General features: G+C 45.6%; 1 long non-coding RNA gene across 2 annotated transcripts in view; it reads left to right on the top strand.

Moving 5' to 3' along the window:
* LOC141943124 (uncharacterized) overlaps nt 1-16112 on the top strand; it is a 31421-nt gene that overhangs the window by 2289 nt on the left and 13020 nt on the right. Inside the window, exons 2-3 of one of the 2 annotated variants that reach the window (XR_012628854.1) lie at nt 630-736; nt 2160-2454. This is a non-coding gene — a long non-coding RNA (uncharacterized LOC141943124). Of the gene's footprint in view, nt 1-629; nt 737-2159; nt 2945-16112 lie in introns of those variants that run through there. The other variant, XR_012628853.1, reaches the window with a different exon arrangement.

Here is a 16112-nt window from a genome sequence, read left to right as displayed (position 1 = left end):
GCTATGCAAGTAAAGCAGGTGGATGCTAAGGAGAGGATTTAGTGTCTGTCAGTGTTGGAGCTCGTGTTCATTCGTAAGGCGAGGAGAACAGCCTGCCAAACTGAACCACTGGCATGCTCAGGCAGGTGTGAGGGAGGACGTGGAGTGGCAGTGGGGTTAACTGTTAGGGAACACGATGTAGATTCAGGAGTACAACGAAAGGAGATGGGAAAAAAGCATAGGAGTTTGACAGTTTAAAAGTGACTAAGGGAAAAAGGAATGGAAGATAATGGCCATACTCTGTTAATGATAAAAAATTTTAAAAAGCTTAACAGTAGTAAGAATTTTTATTTTGGCCTGGAAACCTTTAGGAAGGAGAAAAAGGCAGTCGTCGTAGCTTTATTTGTGACATCCTGAAACTAGCTTTTCCAGGTTTCGGGAAAAGGAGGAGCTAGTTTCTCTTTAGTAGTGTATGTTCTGCTTCCCCAGAGTGAACGTTCCCGCGTTAGTGCCGAGTGACTAACAGTGCCAGGGTTGCCTGTTTTTCAGGATAGTGGTGAATCACTCCAGAGCCAGAGGAACCAACCACAGGGCTGGCGTGACACGTAGCAGTGGATTGAAACTGCCATTAGCTTCATCTTGTGTTTCAGGCTATTACTTGCTTCAGTAAGCTGAGGACACACACTGGGTTTTACCGAAAGTGGTTCTATTCAGAAAATACCAACTGGGGACAGGAGGATCACCAGTTCGTTTCCAGGTACCCCCACATCTTCCTCCAACAGCTTGGCACTGCTTTCCTCTCTCTATAGTGAGCGGACAGGAGAATCTAAAAAATAGCTCTGCCCCTTTTCCCTAAGGCTTCAGTGAAGATTACAGCTACTGCAATTGGAGGTGAGGTTCAAACAATGCCACAGACGCTTTAAGGCGATGTAACTCAGTACTATTCCCCTGATATTCACGATGCCATATCTATGTGCATCACCAAGGATCTCACATCTGTTTGCTGAATCCTATTCTTATGGCATTTACAAATCTCCTCCAGATGTGAACACTTACCATATAAATATGCATCCATATAAATAAACATCCTTGTTTCAAACACGGAAATACAGAAGTGGCAATGTCAAAGCTTCCACATTAAAGCTTGGGGATCAGGAATGATGTATGGAACAGTAGGCAGGGGTGTATTTGGATTTGTTTGCTACATCCAAAGGGAATGTACTTTCATTGTTAAATGCTTTAACTCATGGGGTTAAACAGAGTTCCAAGCAAAGAGAAGAAAAAACGGTAAAGGACATACCAGTACTTTAAAGAGAACAACCCTAAACTCTAGTGGCAACAGTACTGTACAGACACCAGACTGACAAACAAAAGCCTGCGTATCTAGGACAACAAGGAAACTGTGCATACAAAGTGCCATTCAGGTGGAAATCAAACAAGGCAGGGAAACCAGTCTCCACATTTAGGTGGCCTGCATGTCAACACTAGTAATAGGATTAATAGCTTGGGGGATTCTTTTTCAGGGCAGAACTTAAGCTGACGCTGATGCTGACCCACTCCATGTTCAGTCTGTCACCCCTACAGCTGCTACAACTCTGGCTGTTGTCAGCTGTGTTGGTGGTTTTTGCAGTGTGCCCAGTTCATATCCCAAAGGCCACTGAATGCCCACAGATGGGAATGACAAACTTAGTTGAGCTATGACAAACTCGATTTGTCATTGAATTAGTTATGTGAGGGGGGATGAAAATAAAAATCCATAGATCTGAAGAGCATTAACATGCCAACAATCCCCAGTGTCCTGGTAGTTGACTGAGAAGTCCTCTGAAGAAAACCCAGCATTATTGTTTTGGCTTTTGAGTCTTGTACACCAAAGTGATCTGCTGCACTATGCTTTTTGCTGACTTTCCCTCCCATTCTCACTGCAAGCTGGTGGGCAGTTTTGACCCTGCTGGCAGGAGCTCCCCTCGGTTGCTCTGGTCACCCTGTCCCTCTGTCACATTCTGTGTTGCTGACTGATACTGAGGTCCCCCCAGCACAGGCCCATAAAAAATTTCTCGGCAAAGAATCAGAACTCCAATTTCAGGCTGGATTTTAGCTTGGTTAAGGGCAGACACAGTGAGCAGAGACAGTGTGGAGGGCTGTAGCAGGATCTTAGGGAATTTTGTCTTTTCTTCCTTTAGGGTAGAAAAGAAACTCAAACACTTCCTACAAGCACAGCTTGAGGGATGAGCATACTGGATACTGGACGTAAAAGCTGAGTACAGAGCTGCTGGAAACCCCTTTTGCCTGAGCCCATAGCATCCCAAGCCTAGGAGCTCATCTGAGTGCCAGGCTGGGAGCTGTGAACTAGATTGGCTCATCCTTCGGTGCTGTGTAACTCCCTGCTCTTTGCTCCCTATGGCCTTACTCTGCTGCCCAGATGCTACGCTGACACCTAGAAGGGCATTTTGAGGAGTCACGTGCATGTCCACACAGGTAAGACACAGATGGAGATGGCATGGGCTCAGATGGCTCCGATGGCTTGGGCAGGAACCTCAGCCTTGACTGTAAATGTCAGTGCCTTATCCGGGCTGATTTAGTGTTGGCATTTAGTTTCACGTCAGGAGGTGATTTAGTTTTACTTCTAGTATATAAAGAGAAGAAAAATGGGTTTATAGCTAAAATTTTAACAAAGCATGTTTGAGAAAAACCTGAAGGAACTGGTTGATACGAGCAGGTAGGCTGAAGAGTCCGAAGACAGAAATGTGGAAGACCCTCAGTCAAAGTTAGAAAGCAATCTACGGTTTGCATCCTAAGCAGGGAAAGAAAGGTGTTTAGTGAGTAACCAGCTGATTTCAAAAAGGGTTTAAGAAATAATAAGGAGCTCATACAGGATGGAAAAGGAATAATGCAACAGAGAAACCTCTGTTTGGCACTTTAGAATGAAGCAAGAGCTTTAGAAGTTGGGGGTAATTTACACATTGCAAAGAGTTTAAAACTCAGTAAGAAGCTTTCTAGTCACATAAAAAGAGAATCAAGAAAGAAGTGAGATAACAGGCAGCAATATGACTGCCAAAACTAAAGATAGCTTAGATGCAAACCAATAAAAGACAGGATGGTGATTGTTATGAGGCTTTTAAAAAAATTACCACATCTGAAGCAAAATCACAGTTCTAAGAACTCCTGGTGCTTGTGTCAAGGGAGGTGAAAGAACAGACACAAACCAACAGTTTATTAGCAAAGAATGTAAATATATCTAAGTGGGACAGGTACCACATGACTGGAAAATAGCAAGCAGTGCCTGTATTTGAGATGTGAAAAATAAAATGCAATGTAGCAAACTGAAGTTAGTTAGTCTGACCTCAATAACACACAAATCTTTCTATTATGTGCTTTGACAGAAAGAATAACTCAGGATGCAGATATAGTTGAAATACACAATGGGCTTAGCAAAACACTTCACTGCAGACTAACTTCACAGCTGTCTTCAATAATTGACTTCTGCAGAGAAGAGAATATGCAGATGTAGTTTGCCTAGGCTTCAGCAAAGTATTTAATAGGGTAACGCATGACAAGTTATTAGGTGAGATGCAGACAGGAACTGTTACAAGGGAGATGACTGCACTGGATAAGAGAGGAAAACTGGGGGGCATTAACCGGGTACTGTTATTTTGAGACATGCTGGTGTGGTTCTGGGCTGCATGAGGGAATCACCCACCAAATCAGCAAGAGTTAATGCACAACACCCTGCTGAAGCTGCAACTGAAAGACTGTTTACAGTTCAAAAAAAAGATGAAAGCATGGACAGAACAGGGGAGAGCTGTTCAGCTGATCGAGGGAACAAAGAGCCCTCCCTCCTGGAGGATGCTGGGCTTGCTTAGCCTGGCCGTATGTAAATGGGGGAACAGGACTGGTTTACATCATGGAGTTTACCCTGGTGACTGGTGAAAGAGGAGGAGAAGGGAGCTGTTACTCAAACTGAATTGGTACAAAAGCACATGAGCAGTAACTGGACATGAGTGGCATAGCCTGGAGGTTGAAAAGAATATCCTAACCTGCAGAGCAGCAAGTTTTTAAAATTGCATCGCCCACTCCTCCAGATGAAGAACCAATAACAGAAAAAAAACAACTTTATGTAGACTTAACTGCAGTGGAGATTGTGTGATGTCATTATGTCTATTAACTACAGTGCCCTTCCATCCAAAGCTCTTGTTTGAAGAGCAGAAAGTTTCCATTTCAGGAGCATCACAGGAAATAGCAGGAGCATAGTCTCAGTCAGTTGGAGCCAAGCTCCAGAATTTCCACAGATTTGTGGTGTCAGAAAGGCTTCATCAGTTTGCAGTGATAAGGTTCTGTCCTGACTTGCTTGCAGCCGTTCTTGCCCACATCATCACAGAGTCTTCACAACAAGCATTGCTTCTCTGTGGCCTAGATGTTATGGATTCATATTCTACTAAACCCAAGACACAGCTAGCTAGAGGATGACCACAAAGCCCCAAACAGGCACAGAACTGAGAGTTCTGAAATATCTGATTGACGTACTGATGGCAAAGCAGGAGCTGCAGAACAAATGCAAACCCTGAAGCACCATCTCATCCCCTGACTACTGAGGAACCCCAAACAAGGTAACATTACAGCATCATCTGGAATTTTGAAGACAATTCATGTTCTACTTGCCAGCAGAGAAGTGAGCTACAAGGTCTGTCACCAAGCTTTAAGGAAGGACCAGAACTAGCCGGCATGCTTTCTGAAGATAGGAAGCAGCAACTTCCCAAGTGTGATAATGGCACAAGAGGTTTAATAACAGCACAAGAGGTTTCTCCTCAGGAACAAAACCCATAAACCACACAGCTAAAGAGACACGAGAAAGGCCTATAAAGAGAGAGTAAGGATGAAGTCTGAAATGAGACTAAGGAGCACAAAGAAGAACCAAATGCTCCCTCTCCCAGCCATCTGGTAGAGCCCAGCATGCCCTGGTGTAAGGAGGGCAGCCTGATGCCCAGCAGCCCTGCCCCTCCTTGTCGTGGCCGGAGGGAAGGATTTACACCTACAACAGTCACTAATAGTCTTCATCTGAGAGAGAGAGGAGACCCACCTGCTACCCACTCATCCAAATCCTTATCACGGCAAAAAGGAGAGTAGTAACAGTGCTGCTGTTTAGACTCTTGATTGCTCCAGGGCAGGAAGGTGTGTGTGTTGACTGTCCAGTCAAAGCAATAAACCAACCACTCACCATGTGGATCAGTGTGAAGAAAGAGAGATAAGTAGCTGTCTTGACAAGAAGCTGCTCCTTCACTGAATCCTTTCTCCTTTACAGTTTCTGATGTGTAAGTGTGCCTCACATTGTATTTCACTCTTTTGAACATTTGAGTGTTGCTACTAAAAGTCTGGTTGCTGTGGCAAAAAACCCTAAATGATCCTGACGTTGTGGTTCATACCAAGCGGATTATCGTTAGTGACAAATACTGAAAGACTTTGCTTTAAACATGGCCACACTGAGCAGACTTTTGTGTTCTGATGTTAAGACTATGTTTCTGCCTGAAGGGAGAGTCCCTATAATAAATGGCTGAAAATATTTGTCTTTATATTTTAGTACCTCTGGCACCTATACTGAGAACCATTTGAGGTTTGAAAAGTAGATGTAGAGGTGTTGTATGTGAGCTACTCTGTTTGTTTTTGTGGTATTAATAGAACAGATTCTGGCTCAATGGTAACTCCACTCCTTCTGTGGAATCATGTCCGCTTAGGTTTTGGGCCCTTGGTTCTCAGCTGTCTCAAAATAAAACGCTGCTTTCTTCTCCCTTTGCTTTGGTAACCTAGGTCTTCAGCTTCCCTTGATGAATCTTTTTGTGATTAGCCCAGCAGATCTGAAGATCTGTCCTTACTAATTACAGGTACTCTTCCCAAAGACGAGGAGCAGAATGCACCAATGATCACCACCTTCCTTAAAGCACAATGCTATTTATTTAGAACAAATGTTATGGAAAAAACACTTGATAAGCCAAGAAATGATTCGCACACCTGCTAAGCGTTGCCTGTCTTCCTTGTGGTGCCCTGGCAAATATGATAAGCAAGTTCTGCCAGCTCTTTAATTCAGAGAGAGCATCTGTGTGTCAGATCAGGCTGTCTCTCTGCCCCAGAAGACAAAGCCGAGTGCCAGGATAACAGGCACGGAGGACTTGCGTGAATACGCGCAGGTTCCACAGAAACACACTCATTCAGCCTGGAACACAAATGCACAAGTAACACGTGCTGCCCAGCAGCCTGTCCAGACCACCCTTTTCATGCTGAGGGCCAGCGGTCAGTTCTTGAGCATCTCTCCAAAGCTGGATATGCTCCTGCCTGTAACCTGGGTGCCAGTCATGCTGCTCTGTGAAGTCAAGTGCTTGCCACCTTCTTGCATGCGGGGACAGCAAGAACTTGTGTGGCTGGACAGCTGAGAGTACTCAAAAGTAATCAGTAGCTGCTGGACTTTCTGTATGGCCGGTAATGGGCATTGTCCTCCTACACTCAACCACACGTAAGATCAAAACACGAAAAGCATCTGCCTGGACAGAGCTGTTGTGTGTGTTGGCTGTGACCCGTCCTGGGTGGACCTGGTCCATTCCACGCTTCGTAACCTTTGTGGCAGTTCACTGTAGCAGCATTTGAAAGCTCGGTGTTATCACTTCCATCATGGGGATATCATGACTCTCAAATACTTAAAAACTATTAAAGATGATGAAGATAAAGTGATTTCAACATTAAACTTCTTTCAGCTCGGTTTAGGAGATACAATGCTTCCAATCCTGCTGGAATGAGAGGTCAGAAAGTGCAGCAGTAGCCCATGTGGGAACAGAATTTTTCTAGTGAAATAAAATGGATTCTCTTTTTAAGACAAGTCATGATTTCTGTGGTCTGTTCTCAGACTGGCAATGGCTCTCATCACAGCCTCTTTGAAGTCTGGGTTTGGCTTTGAAAAGAAAAACAGCCATACGTGTGTGTTACTGTCCTCTTTTTGGGGAGAGAAAGTTTCCTTTCTGTCCCATATGAAAAACCCGTGCCATGTGGCAGAATTGTTGTACTGTCCTGCACTCAGATGGAAACAGAAGGCTTGTTGAGGGCATATTGCACCAAGTCACAGGCTGTGGTGGTAACAGAAGGCAGGTGGGAGGAACACCAGCGGCCAGGCTTCAGGCACTTGACTGCCTGGCCAAGACTGCTGTTGTAGTGGCTGCAAAGAGAGAGGCTGATCAACAGGGTGAGTCAGAGCATTAGCATAAGTTGGGGTGAATTCCCTGTGGCTGCACTGTGCCGGGGGTGTGTTTTGGGGAAGCTGACTCCAGGCACGTACGAAGACCGGGAGCCGCTGGGCTGCTCCACCTCTCCTGCTCGTGACTCATGGCACTGCCAGTGCAAAGAGCCTTGGCCTGTGTGTCTGTACCAGCTGGGCTTACTGGGATCACTGGCATTTCTGCCCTAGCTTTGTGTCATCTAGACATTCCTGCACCTGGAGGCACCGACTTCACCTCCCTTCTCCAGGCAGAAACAAGAAGTTACTACTCAGAGGCGGTGTCCTTATCTTCTGTTCCCTGGGCATAACAAGGCCTGGGCACATTTTGCATGAAATGGTGGCTGTGTTGCCATGCTGTGTCTCAATGCCTAAGCAAGCAGGGCTCCTGCAGCCCTGAACAGCCAGGCCGTTAACCAGTTACAGCTTCCCTGCTCCCAGTGCAAATGTGAGAAGGCCACTGCCAGCCTTTTGGTCGAATGCACGGTAAGGAAGAGTAACTCGACAGCTTTTCTAGGTGCAGGGAAGATGTTCCCGCTGCACCTCCTTGCCATGTAAACTGTGTGTGGGAAGCGTTGACAGTGCAGTTCTGTGGTCCGTGCTCCTATTTGGAACGCAACAGGAAAGTGACTCATGTGACATTACATCCCGTTCTGCGCAGGGAACGTGGTGACTTGAGGGACAGGCGCTGGGCCACACTGTAGCTGTGAGATTGACAGCAAAATTATATAGGCTGGCAGTGACCAAGCTCTTGGCTGGTTGAGATCACTAGTGAAGGCATTTGAGCTCCACTCAGCTATCAATGACCTGTAGACACCAGCAAATAGATTTCTACTCCATCAAGAGCTGTCATACTTTGCCAGTGTTTTAATTCCTGTGGCTGAAAACAGCATTCAGTGTTGACAGAAGAAGGTATTTACCCAAGCAGACATGACAACAGGCTGACAGTAACTCCTCCCTGTGTGTAGCTGCAGTGACATAGTCTGAACTTTTTCCTATGCTCAGTGACCATGTCCTGATGTTGCTCCTCTCTTGGCTGACTCTGACCTATCAATATTTCCTATGAGATTGGTTCTGCTATTGATCCTGACCTGGCACTAACCTTTTCCAGCTCTGCCATGACATCTCTACATTGCAGATTTTAATTCTTCTTGTGCTCCTAACCTTGTCTTATCTCAGACCCTGCTACATGCTGAGCTTTTTGTAACTGACCTAAGAGCAGAAGCTAAACTGCTGAACTCAGTAGCTTCATCTATTTATACCAAGGCCAGTTTTCCTCATCGCTCTTCACCCTCTAATGCCAGCTCTCAGCAGCTCTTTGGTAGTTTGAGGTGCTGTGGTATCTTCCCAGTGCCAAATACCCTGCCTAGTTATGTCTGTCTGTGCGTGGTGACAGTGACAGTGTCACCAGATCAGAATGTAAGTGCAGTTTACCTGCCTTGGCTGGAGTAAAAGGTAATGTGGGTGCAGGAATACAGACATCTGGGCTTGCTGAGCTCTTGAAAAACAATGGGACTTTTGTGAGGGGAGGTGGAGAAGAGGGAGAAGTGAGGTTGATGTGGCTCATGTGCTTTTTACAAGTAATCTACTTAAATTAATCCAATCTGAATTCCCCCTGCATCCCTGTACCTCATCTGTAGCACTCCATCCCCCAGAGCCACCCCACCAGTCATAACAACACAGGGTGAAGTGCGATGTAGTTTGGATGAATCTGGATCCAGATTTTACCAGGGCACCCTCCCCGTTTAATGGCCAGCGTGAGATCTGGCAGGGAGCTGTACAGTGCTGACTCTGGGGAATCTCCTCCTGAGGCAGACTAAAGCTGGGGGCACTCTGGTCGCACAGACGCTGGAGGCTGATGACTGGTGTGTCAGTGGAATATCAAAGTCATAACCTGAGTGATTGGTACGTGATGTAATGATTGGACTGGAATGCTGTACACAAGCAGAGGCATCGTCACCGCCTGTTTACTAACTCTGGTGTTACACATAGCCTGAGGTAACCTCAGGCTAAGGAGAGCGCAGCCAGATTTTTGTGAGGTGGGAGCACTAGACTGGTGCCAGGACAACAGCTGACAGTGTCAGCTTTTTTTTGGTAGGTATTTTTCTCCTCTCATTTCAAGGAAAAACCTTGAAATGTTCCCTTGATGGTATCCTTGGTATAAGATTTCACAACTCTCAGCTAATACATGTATTTTAAACCCTCAAAGATGTGTGAACCCCACCTTGGTACAGATTACACTGTTGAGGAAAGACTCTCTGTCCTGTTACCTGTTGTGTATTGGATAGAAACCAGTTCTTTGAGTCCATCTTTCCTGCAAGAAAATAAATAAACTCTTACCCCAGAACCCCAGACAATTATAACAAAGTGGTTGTACAGCTGCTTCTGATGAATGTGAAATTTCTCTCCGCAGTGCTGGGACATGCACAGCCTATTCTTAATTTTGCGGGGTACACATACATGTCATGTTGCAGTACGGTGAGAGCTTTCTAATATATTTCAGTCTTCTCTAGTATAAGTCCCATTTAGGAAATCTGCACCAGCTAATATAGGAAGGCTGTTGCCTTATCGCCCTTTAAGAGGCTAATGATTCTTTAGGATAATCATTTTCTCTTTTTTAAATCGCCCTCTAATCTCAGAACGTCCAATCCCATAGCGCTTGGCCACAGCCTGCCAAGACCCCAAGCCTCTAGCAGCAGGTAGCTTGTGATGTCAGCTGGAGTGCCTGGGCGATGTCTGGGGGAGAGAGGCTTAATGTGGAGGTGGATGCAGGGTGAGAGGATAGTAGTGTTCTGCTCTCTAGGATCTTGGTTGGCAGAGGCTTATTCCTAAAGTCTGTCACTGAAGGCTAATGCCAAAATCTTTAGCTTTATTCCATATTCCACTGCTTCAGACAAGAATGGGCAGTCACAGTGCTGCCCACTCATGGAATGACCATCTGTGTGTATAATGTTATGATCAGACCCCGTTATGTTTTAAAGCTTACACAAGAAATTAAGGATCTTACCAAAGCAAGACTTGATCAAAATTATCAGAGGTTCCTGGGTGAAGACTGTTAAGAATGTGTTTAAATCACTTGATGCTGAACTTAATCACATGCTTAAAATTAAGCAGTTAGTGATTCCTTTCATTTGAGTCTGAGTCTATGCGTAAGTCTATGCCTTCAGAACCAGAGGCATGAAGAATCCCTCCAGGTCTGCCAGTGCCTTTTCTGTCCAGTCCTGGAGATGGCCAAGATGATCAAACTGTTGTCCAGGGACCATTTAATGCTGCATGTCTAGTTGAATCATTGTCCATCCCCCCCTCCTATTCCCCATTTCATTACCTGCTGGGCTGAAATAGGAGCCTATAATATGAAAGCTCCTTGAGCAAAGGCTGTGGATGGCTGTTCTTTTCTAGATCCATCTGGTGGGAAAGTTCCCCACACTTGGTCTGTCCCAGCTTCTCACTGTCCCTCCAGACCTGCTGGCAGGGTTGTGCATATGTATTTTTAGCCTAAATGAGCAGGGCAAGCAAACTGCTATTCAACAGGTTAAGCTAACATCTGATGGCACAGCAGTTCAGAGTGCGCAGCCACCTCCAAGCATTCCTCTTTCCCCTTAGCTGCCTCATTAAACTGGCTTCCCAAGTTTGTGCTGCCATGTAGTGCAAAGCAGTACAGTAGAGCCCTGGGATTTCTTAGCCCTTGGATTTCCATGGGTGAGCAGACAGAGGAGAGGGAAGCAGGCAGCTGTTGCATGTCAAGGGTTTGGCTATGAATAAGCGTGGAGGATACAAGGGTAGGCAGGTTAAGTGCAGCAGCAGAAAGGATTTAGATTTTGCTGCAAGGTGATGGAGTGGCCCAAAGCAGTGATGGATGTAGCTGAAGAGGGCTCCATTCATCTAATGCAAAGCCTACGTACTGCACTTCTTGCAGTCAAGCAGTAGAACTATGAGAGAGCAAATCTAAACCAAGAACTGAGTCTTTTCCTCTCTTCAATCCAAGGTGACTTGGTGTATGTTGAACATAAATATAGTTCTGCCATGCGTCTTCTTTCAAACATCAGCAGGTGTGAGGTCTTCTAGTTCTGTCATGACGATGAGTTCTGCACTGAAGAACAGTCAAAACTAGGCTCCGTAGCATCCTCTGTGAAACCTTCAGCCTAAGAAGTGACCCCTCTGTCAAACTTCAGCTACTTTCCCGTAACAGAATTTGCCTATTTTCTTTGAGCTATTTTTGGCTGTTCTTTAGGTATACATGTGGTAGAGGAAGATTATGAGAGCAATTAAAAAGGAATTGCAAGACGCTGTGCTGGAGGTAATGGAAGAAAGGTGTCATGGTATGGTTGTGCAATAGCTTCATGTTTTCCATATTGCTCATGCTGGAATGCACTGTGAGACGTGAGGACTCAGTACCTGAGTGGAAGGGTCATTGTGGCATGTTACAGTATTGGTGATATATGTAGCAAAGGTTGCATCAGATGGCTGAGCGTTAGCAGTAAAGAACATCCAAAGATCCCTAAAGTGGAGAAGGCCAGCTGGTGGCCACATGTGCCTTTTCCGAGAAGACATCAGATCAAAATAGTTACAAGCTGAATCCCCCAGTTTTTCTGTGCTTGGATTTGAAAACAAATAATTTCATACTCGGTGACCAGCCTAGTCAAAAAGCAGCTATAAATGGAAAACTCAGAAACAATGGCAGGGCAAAAACCAGCATTAAGCTCTCAATATGACCCTGTAAATTGAAAAAGCTAAAAAAGACAAACAAGGGAGTTGGGGAACATGCAGTTTGAAAGCATCATTGGTTTTTGTCAAATTTTTATAGACAAATATTTTTTCTGGTATGTTGCCTCTGTATGAGAGAAATTAAAGCAACTGCTTAGATACTGTTATTTGTCAAATATTATAACCTAAGGATCCTGTAAGAAAATTGAGCAGGCAAATTTCTCCTCTTCCTACACAGGGTTCTCACTTAGTTTTCTTCCTTTGCTGATCTCTCATTCTCCTCATACATTTCCAAGAAACCTAAGCAGAACCATTCGCCTCTCAGCAAGCTCAAATCTGTGTATGGAGAGATGGTGTGAAAGAAAGATGCTGATAACCATGACACCTGAGATGATTTTATGCCTTCAGTAGACCACAAGTACCATGGAACCATAGCGTTGACTTTGCTGTATTCATTGCCTCTAGCCTTGAGCGTACTTCTTGCCTGAGCAAGCTCAGACATTGCATCAGTGTCCTCTAGTAATGCATAGAACTCTTCTTACACCAGCTAATTGAGACTAACTATCCCTCTCAGAGGCAGATGAGTAAGTATTAGCCGCACTTTACACCTAGGAAGAGTGGGAGGGGAAAGTGGCTTGCCCAAGTTTAATTGGCAGCCAGTGTGAGCAATGTCAGAGTACCCCGTTTGCCTAAGCTTGAGCCCTGTGCGTGCAGAAATTGTAAAGTTCTTTATGGAACATGGGAGATGAGTTAAGCATTGGGCTAATCCATTCTGTGTTAGATATTATATCGCTTGCTGGGTGCTAGGTAATGTATTGAGAAAGATGTGAGGGGAGCAGGCTCAGAGGCACAAGTTGCACTGCCAAGCAGAATAACAGTACTAGTGACATGGTGGCAACAGGCTTGCACTGGCCTGCTGAGCGCTGGCAGGAGGACAGCCTGGGTAGTCCGACGGCAAAAGGGATGCTGGCCTTATTTCAACTGCTCAGTCTGGCTGCATCAGTGCCCTGGTTAGTATTTCCTTCCTTCTTCTCTAGAGAAAAGACAAGATAATTTGAAGCGCAAAGCCAAGACTTTGCCCTCTGGAGAGATTCCAGAGTTGCAGATGGACCGGGCTCTTCGCAGTGCTGCTGGAAAGCAATTACATTTGCAGTTCAGGGGAAGGGAAGAGGAGGAGGGAGAGTCACTGAACTGACAGCAGGGATAAGAAGGTAGCTCATTAGCACATCATCTTTTCTGCACCCTTCTGTGTGGGAGCAGATCTCCATATGATGACATTCAGAGTCTGGCAGGAATGTCATCCTGAGCTAGTAGGAATTTCTCTGCAAGAAAGTGTGAGTGGGTAGGTTTAAAGAGATCAAAAGTGAGCTCCTCTGCGGTCCAAAGAGCATAAAGGTTCATCCTTCATGGTCATTCTCAAACTTCACCAGCAGCTGCTAACCTGAAATATGAAAAGGAAGCATGGAAGTAATGAGGTATTCATTAAAAAGAAAAACAAAAACCACCACCAACAACAAAAACCTTCTGCTGCACATCTCATCCACTTTTCTTGTTCCAGCCTTGGAGTGCACTCCAAGAAGCACCTATTTAATGCACTGAGTCTGTGGTAACTCATAGCTGGGAAAGATGGTGTCTCCCTTTACTCTGTGAACACCCTCTATGGCAGATGAATTTTTAAGTGAACATTAGCAGTAGAGAGCTGATTATGTACTGAGCAGTGTCTTGTGCTTGAGGAATTCCAGTAGAAGCTGTGCAGGAGACCTTGCTGTCTCTGTATGGCATTTGTAACAATTTGGAGAATGTGAGTCCTATGGCAGTGACAATGGCCTGTTGAAAACCCCATAGTACACCAGTAATAAAGATGTAATACACTTAATTATGAGCTGAAGGGTGAATTCCTTACAGGCTTATTCAAAAGACTCATGTGATTGTTTAACAGCACTAAGGTGTGCATTCTCTCATCCCCTGAGCAGTCCCCACAGCCCCAGAGGAAAATGTCAGCGAAAGCATAGCTTAACCATTCTCTGAAGGAGGTAGTCGTGAATGGGAAATGTGCTCATGCCTCACCTGCCAGGCAAGCAGAAACAGCTATGCACCGAAACAGTCCTCCATGGCACAGCTCGTGTCTCCTTTTTGTGAAGATGTCTATGTTAACGTGTGAAAATATCTGTGTGAGGTTCTTGAGTCCTTTTGTTGAGATGGGGGGGAGGAAGAGGCAAAAAATGAACCCACACTGAAACATTTTAAACCCAGTGAAGCAGCAGGTTTAGACCAACCCTTATTTTCTCCTAGTTCTTCTGTCTCCTCAGTATAAATGTTTTTCAGCTCAGGGTGGGGAAATTGGAGTGCCCACGGGACCTGCAGCGCCATGGTGTAGTAACACCTCTTTTTGGACAAGTGAGCAGCTCTGGCAGCCTGGTTTTGCAGTCAAAAAGGGGCTCTTCAGCATTGCCTTCAGCTTGTGTCAGTACAGGAGCTGTGCCATTCCCCTGGGCAGATTCTGAAAGGTGACAGTGTCAGCAAGGTGGAGGGCAGAACTGAAGAGAGGCTTTTGTCTTTAATGGTAACGCAGCCTCCACCCACAGAGGATCTCAAAGCACTGTACAAACATCTGCTGTAAACTACAGTGGATAGCAATACCTGACGGGGAATGTGAGGGACAGAGAAAGAGGGTGAATTCTGCAGAGGGCAGATGCAGAGACTGAACAGTAGGAGCTGGGAGAAGAGAGAGGGAATAGATGCCTCACCCTGAATTCCTGTGATCCTGATTTACACCCATGTAACTCTGTTGGAGTCAGTGCAATTACATTAGTAGCATAGCTGGCTGAGAAATAAAAAATGAGCTCTATGTCTCTTGACCAGTTGTTCTTTGTACTATTAGCACAAGCTTTCTTCACACTCCAGAACATGCTCCATCCAGGTTATAGAAAATTGCAAGCTGTAACTGTTCAGCAATGCTTTTTATAGATAAAAAAAGCTGAGAACAAGAGGAGGACACAAGACGTGTGATCAAATATTGCACAGGTTAATGCAAAGGCATTTTGGACCTAAACACCCAGCCCTAGAAAATTACAGCTGGGGCTATTCAGCACCCTCAAGGCAGCTGCATGCCTGCATGAAGAGGCATTCCCTTTCATTTGTCAACTGCAACCCTGTGGCATTAACTGCCACAGGACACAGAGCGGTGGCTGGACTAACAACATTAATATGAAGGTGTTGTTTATGGAAGTGAACAATTAGGTTAGAAAGATATAAAGGGTGGCATCTACCCTTCTTCTGGAAAATGACTGATCTCTGCATGTCTGGGGTGGGGTCTTCTCCTGTGGTATCCTGTGGGTTGCACAGCAGTCCCTTGAATGCCTTTGCCTTGCTGGAAAATGACTCAGAAAGGTTGGAGAGCTGCAGTTAGTTATTCTCAGGAAGGAGGTGGCAGGGCCTGGAGAAATGAAACAGGAGCTGGAGTGAAAGAAAAGCAGAGGTGGACAGCGAGGAATCCTTTTCAAAGTAAGTGTTCACAGTGCAGCTGCTTGCCATGACATGCTGATGCCTTTTGCTGTAGGCTTACAAATACCCCTTAAACTACTCTAACTGCCCCTTTGCTAGTATAATTTCCAGCACGTGTGCGAGCCTGAGAAAAAGAAATTGAAAGCCAACCAGCCATACCCCAAAACTTCAATGCTGCAGAGGTGACTCACTGTGCCAGTCCCTGAGGGGACAGGGTGACACATCTTGGTCAAGGTCAAGGGATGGGATTCTCCCCCTCTACTCTGCTCTTGTGAGCCCCCCACTGCAGTCAGCTCTGGGGGCTCCAACATAAGAAGGACTCAGACCTGCTTGAGCAGGTCCAGAGGAGGCCACGAAGATGATCAGGGGGCTGCAGCATCTCCCCTGTGAGGACAGGCTGAGAGAGTTGGGGGTGTTCAGCCTGGAGAAGAGAAGGCTCCGGGGAGACCTTAGAGCGGCCTCCCAGTGCTTAAAGGGGCTACAAGAAAGCTGGGGAGGGACTCTTGATCAGGGGGGTGTAGGGATAGGACAAGGGGCAATGGTTTTAAACTGAAAGAGGGTAGATTTAGATTAGATATAAGGAATAAATTCTTTACTGTGGGGGTGGTGAGACACTGGCACAGGTTGCCCAGAGAAGCTGTGGCTGCCCCCTCCTTGGAAGGGTTCAAGGCCAGGT

This window comes from Strix uralensis, chromosome 4, assembly GCF_047716275.1.
Source record: "Strix uralensis isolate ZFMK-TIS-50842 chromosome 4, bStrUra1, whole genome shotgun sequence".
NCBI classification, from domain to species: domain Eukaryota; kingdom Metazoa; phylum Chordata; class Aves; order Strigiformes; family Strigidae; genus Strix; species Strix uralensis.
This window is presented reverse-complemented; position numbering and strand designations above follow the sequence as displayed.